At 33.3% G+C, this 5,747-nt stretch overlaps 1 long non-coding RNA gene across 1 annotated transcript; it reads left to right on the top strand.

Moving 5' to 3' along the window:
* Window positions 1-1,817: 1,817 nt before the first annotated feature.
* Window positions 1,818-5,417, top strand: LOC145950164 (uncharacterized). The gene is made up of 3 exons (XR_014428269.1): window positions 1,818-2,080; window positions 2,205-3,854; window positions 4,653-5,417. It is a non-coding gene; the product is annotated as an uncharacterized LOC145950164 (long non-coding RNA).
* The last annotated feature ends 330 nt before the right edge of the window (window positions 5,418-5,747 follow it).

Genomic DNA, 5,747 nt, shown 5'->3' with positions numbered 1-5,747 from the left:
TAGATTTTATAAAATTAAGGGAATATAATTGTGAATGAAAAATTGGAGGAACAAAATTGCATATTTGATATATAAAGGGACCAAAGATACACTTTAGCTTATTAATTTCTTGATTGTGATGAAATTGCAACAATCATTATCGTTACTTTGGCTAATGAAGGAGATAATTTTTTTTGCTCGAAAAGACTTAGTTGGATTATTATATTTCTTATCAATTCAACAATAAGTTTTATGTTGGTAAAGTTATTGCAACTCTCATGAAAAAAATGTTTCGAGATAGAAAATGAATTTAGACAATTGAAAGCATTCTTGTTCTAGGTGATATAATTAGTGTTAAGTTAGGAAATATGAGGCTCGTTCGTACATGCTCATACACCCAAAGGTGATCCAATAGAGAAGTATGCATGATCATTGAGATTAAAACTGAGTTTTGAAGAAAAATCTCAAAGAGTATTGAGATTAAAATTTTGAGTTTTGAGGATGTGTAAGGACCACATTGTTGAAACAACTAATTTGTGAAGTGTAATATCTTCAAACAAATGGTCCAAATATTTTTTGAAGAACAAAATCTCTTTAAATTTAATGGCAAATATTCTTTAAATATAATCGCTTCAAATTTTAAGCACAATCACAAATTACAAGATAAATTTCTAAACTTATAAAGCTCTTTACCTATGTAAATTTACCTATGTATCCTTGTTTAAGTACAAGGAATTTATAATAAACTTCTTTGACCAGCTTATAAGTTCTTTTACTAAAAATAAGTTTGTTTGATTTGTGAGTTAATTTTAGGAGCATATAGTTTATTTCTATAAGCCAATTGAAGTAACATAAAACTTATAAGCTCTTAGTTTTTTGCTCTCTTTCATTTTTTATCATTAGCAATTTACTTGAAATCCTTTTTCATCCTTTTAGTTTATAAATCCTTTTATTTACATGTTAGTCTCCCACTTTTCTTGTTAAATAAACAAACATGTGATTTTATATTAATCATTTAGTTTATTAGTTAATGTTACCAAACACTTTCAATTTAATCAATTAACTTATAAAGCTTCCAACTCTTAGCTTATAGTAAATATATAAGAGTATATTTTTTCTCCGGTTTTTCCTTTTTACTTTTATTTATTTAAATATTTTTATTCTTTTTCTCTTTTATTTCTTTTATGGAGGTGCTTACAAAACGACCTCCTTCTTGCGCTAACACCAACACTAGATTAGCCAAGGCTACTCCAAAGCCCGACTCACCTACGTCATGGCCACCTTTACCAAAAGTAAACCAAGAAAATCAACCCTAAGCTGACAGGGTCTCGCAAGATCCATTGTAAATTTGTAATCATACGAAAGTTAACTTAGTCAGGGTGTGTAACCACCCATCTGTGACATAACACATCCTGTAATGAAATTACCTCGCTAAACCCTATAAGTAGCACACATGTATATTCACGTTCCCATTTCTCCTATAATTATTCTGTTGGTTCACATATTGACTTAAGTGTTTAAGTGTCGGAGTGTTTGTAAGTGGTCATATATCAATCCTTCAACCCTTGTTCACGACACAAGCAACTTGGTGGTCCTCTCCATCACTGTTAGAAAATTAGTGTTGTTTGTACGAACTAAACTCACAACCACATGGTCAAAAGCCACTAAAGCACAAATTACATGATAATTACAATAATATAAATAGAGAATTTCTACGGTACCCTCTGTAAAAGAAAGGTACCGGTACAGTCGATGACGTATCGATGAGCTGTCACTTACGTGTAAATTTAAATCATTTATAATTTTTTTAATTATTTAAAATCTACATCCACGTCAGTTATATGAAATTTTATTGTTAATGTTAAACGTATGCATTGATTTCCTTACGAGATTTTCTCTCGGTAGTTCCTTTCTTTCGTAACAATTTTCCCTCTCAATAAAGAAGAAGAAGAAACCTTCACCATCCCACCAATGACACCAACCTTCACTCTCTCTTCTCCCTCTCCGCCATTCTCCTCATAACCGCCGTCACCGCCCTCGGCTCCGCCTCCACCATCGCCGTCACCTACGCCACCGCCACCGTCTGCGGCATAGGAAGAAGGTAATATTATATGAAATTTACGTTTTTTAATTTTTCTTTTGGAATGTTTGATTCATGTTTCTTCCTCATTTTTTTCGGAATGTTTACTTCGTGTTTCTTCCCTCTCTGCGGGCCGGCGAGCCAGACGGCGAAGGCGGAGACCGCGATTGCCGGCGAGTCGTGGAGGAGGAGCGTGGCGGAGAGGGAGAGGACATCAAAGCGGCCATGGAAAGTGACGGTGGCGCCGGGGGTGACGGAGGGTTGACGGAGAGTGACGTTGGTGACGGATCCCGAATCGGACAGGATGCATAGGCCTGTGTTCTTTCTGCGGCTGAACCGGGCAGGGCCTCGACCACGTCGCTTCCGCCCGGGATTTCTAAAATAAAAAGGGTCATAGTGGGCTCGGTGGATTCTTGTGGATGGAGATCTGGGACCTCAAGAAGTTATTGTTTATCCTGGGCTTGCTCTTTACCAAGCAACTGCAGGATATGTAAGCCCTGCATTACACAAGACTGAGATTAATATGGAGGCTAATATGTATGGATGATGTTCTTTAGCCTTCAAACTTTTGCCCAAGTCAATGACCAGTTTTGATTGTCCAGAAATGCGAGCAGCAGGTTATGGAATTGAAGCTCAGTTCCAGCTTCCTATTCCGGTGGATGATTTTATGCAAACATCTCATCCAACAGATAGTCTCTTAACAGGCCTGGTTTCCAGTGCTTTAATTTCCAACCAGCGCATGATGGTATGTAGCATTCTAATTATATTGGGAATGTGATTTGTTGTATACTTTATTTGAATAGGACTACAGGAAATTTGTTTGTATTCTTCAAAACTTCATTTAAGAACATGCTTAATTTGAATGATGCCTATGCTGAAATTTGAATGCCAAACCTATTTTTTTAAGGTTGGGGTGGAGTTGGAATAGGGATGTAGGTATCTTGCATATACATGATTGTTTCCTCAATTTTCCTATATTTGTAAATCCCAATATTGCCATATTCTAATGAACATTAGAGAAACTGGGAAAATAAAAATTAAAGGGTACAGCTTGTTTATTTTCTTTATATCATATAGCGTGACTAAGTCTCTCAAATATGATGGTACTTTATCCTTTTGTTGTGCTAAGTATCAGCTCCCAACATAAGCTAGGTGATGAATAAAAGAGTACTGTCCATGAATTACTGGATGAAGGAGATGAGTATATTGAAGTTGTGTATTGTGCTTGAAGTCTGTTTTAGTCAGCATTGACTTGTGATTGGTGGTTTTCTTTAAGCTGCATTCTAGCATTACATTTGTCCTCTATATAATAAGTAGTTCATTGTTTTTCCTGTATCTCAGATGTTATTTATGAAAAATGTTCCAAATTGTCACATTCAAGATGGGTAGCAAGATAAATTATATTATTATTGTTTGACCAACTTGTAGTCGGCTTCTTTCATTTATATTAGTAGTACTTGGCTCAAAGGAATGCCAAGGTGGAAAAAAACATGTTCAGATGCTTTTAGGAGAATGCTTATTTGCCTAAATAAGAACAAGGATATTGTTTGAAATTTAAACTTAGTTTACTGTATTTGGTATTTCATGAAAATTTTCATTTTTTCATTCATGAGTATGATTGCATTGAGATTGAATTAGTGTCAATTCTCCTTTGAGAGTCTTCCTTAGTGCAAAGTTTTTAACAGCAGGTCCTTGGATCGGTGAAATGCTGGTACAGGATCTATGAAGACTTTGATGCGAAGAAGGAAGCAAAATCCCAAAAGCATCTTTGGGTGGCTTTGCTGGAGGAATCCCGGTGAGCACATTGTTGCACTTTCTTAGGTATAGCTCTGCTATACTTTGCTTTAGTTCTTAGAGTGATGTGTACTGTCCTATGATCCAGCATCTTAGTTTGAAAGAAACAAGAGTGAAAAAAAAATACTAACTCATGAATGGATTGCCTAAATGTTTTTGAAAGTTATGCCCTGATAGGGGCTTGGGTGTTATTGGGTGCATAAGTTGGACATCAAGTTGTATGGAATGCTTGATGGAGTACTTCTCTGGCTCTCGGTTCTCCCCCATTGACAACTAGCTTTTAAGGGAGGGTTCTCCAAGTGTTTGGGTGCTTATCACACCCTTTCATGTTTTGGAGCTTTATCTGTCATATGAGGACTTAGACAATAGATAAGATGAATTTTCCTCCTTTGATCTTTTTGGAAGTAATTTCGTTTCTTAATGCATTGTAGCATATCTTCTGAATCTGTAATTGATATTCAAATGAACGAAATCCTGGTTTTATAAATATTACATGAAGATTTTATCCCAAATAAAAAGGAAAAATAATGTAAGGGAAATACACGACTATTGTATGGTAGCAATTTTGATGAGGTTTCTTAGTTAATGACTTAGTTGTTTTTGAAGCAGCTGTCAACAGGCTTATGTAGGTCTGTAAAACAATTACACTGATATTCCATCTCCTTCTCTTTTTCTCAACTATTTTTTATTATGAATAGAAACAAGATTTATGCATGCCCTTCTGTATTGTTTTAGTTTGTCATACCCTTATTCCAATCTTCTGCACATGTTTCTAACTTTGTTCATCAATTCATTGCAGTTTTTTGTTTTGAGAGATTATGCAAGAGAAACACTTTCTTTGAGATGGAGGTCTTGGATGACAAGCTATTACATGGATCGCTATTTGAAGAATCAGACTTTCTATAAAATTCAGTCACAGTCAATCATTGATAATCCAGACCAACGAATTGTAGATGATCTAAGTTCTTTCACTGGGACATCCCTTGCTTTCTCCCTGACTCTCTTTAATGCTGCTGTAGACTTAGTCTCCTTCTGTTAGACCTGCAATATGATACACATTGAAGGAGGCCAAGGCCGGAAATAATGGATACAGCAGCTGATAATTAGATAAAATCTAATTAACTTGAATCCAATTATGATACAATTAGATAAGATCTGTTCGGATTTGTTTCTGTTATTTAGTCTCACTCATTCTTTTATTCAGTTTTGTTATTTTGATTATTAGAAATAAAATTTCTACCATTTTTTTTGTTAAAAAATTGATTCTTTGCTACCATCTTTTTTTTCAACTAAAATAAACAATTTTCTACTTACTTAACCTGTTGGTCTAAATTGGTATTAAGAAAATGCTAGTCTTAATTGTTTAAAAAAACGTTTATTTTCTTTACAAATAGTTCTCTATTTTTTAAGAAGTAAATCTTATTTTAAAAAATTAGCTTTTTAAAATTGTTTTTTTTTAATTTCAAACAAACTAAGTCAATATCATATCTACAATTTTCATTCCATAATGTTTGATTTCACAATTTTAGTTCTTCAATCAAGTGAAATTTACAATTTTGGTTCAAATATTAGATGCACATTAGTTAACTATTAAAATTATAATATTAATTATGATCTTATGTAAAAAATATGACATTAAAAATACACCAATTAATGTATACCTATTATAAAGATAATAAATTTTGGTGACTACCATTTTAGTTTTCATTTTTATATTAGACACTATTATCCATATATTTAATAAAAAAAATTATTTAAAAAATAAATTTTTATTTTTGTATTGGACACTATTATCCTTATACTTATTACAAATTCTTTAAAAATGTTTTAAAAAATAAGTATATAGAAGCACAAAGTATTTCTTTTCCTATTAATTATATATAATAAACAAACA

This window comes from Cajanus cajan, chromosome 7, assembly GCF_000230855.2.
Source record: "Cajanus cajan strain Asha chromosome 7, NIPB_CcT2T_4, whole genome shotgun sequence".
NCBI lineage: Eukaryota > Viridiplantae > Streptophyta > Magnoliopsida > Fabales > Fabaceae > Cajanus > Cajanus cajan.
Note: the sequence above shows the minus strand (reverse complement) of the source record. Positions and strands in the feature narration are given on the sequence as shown.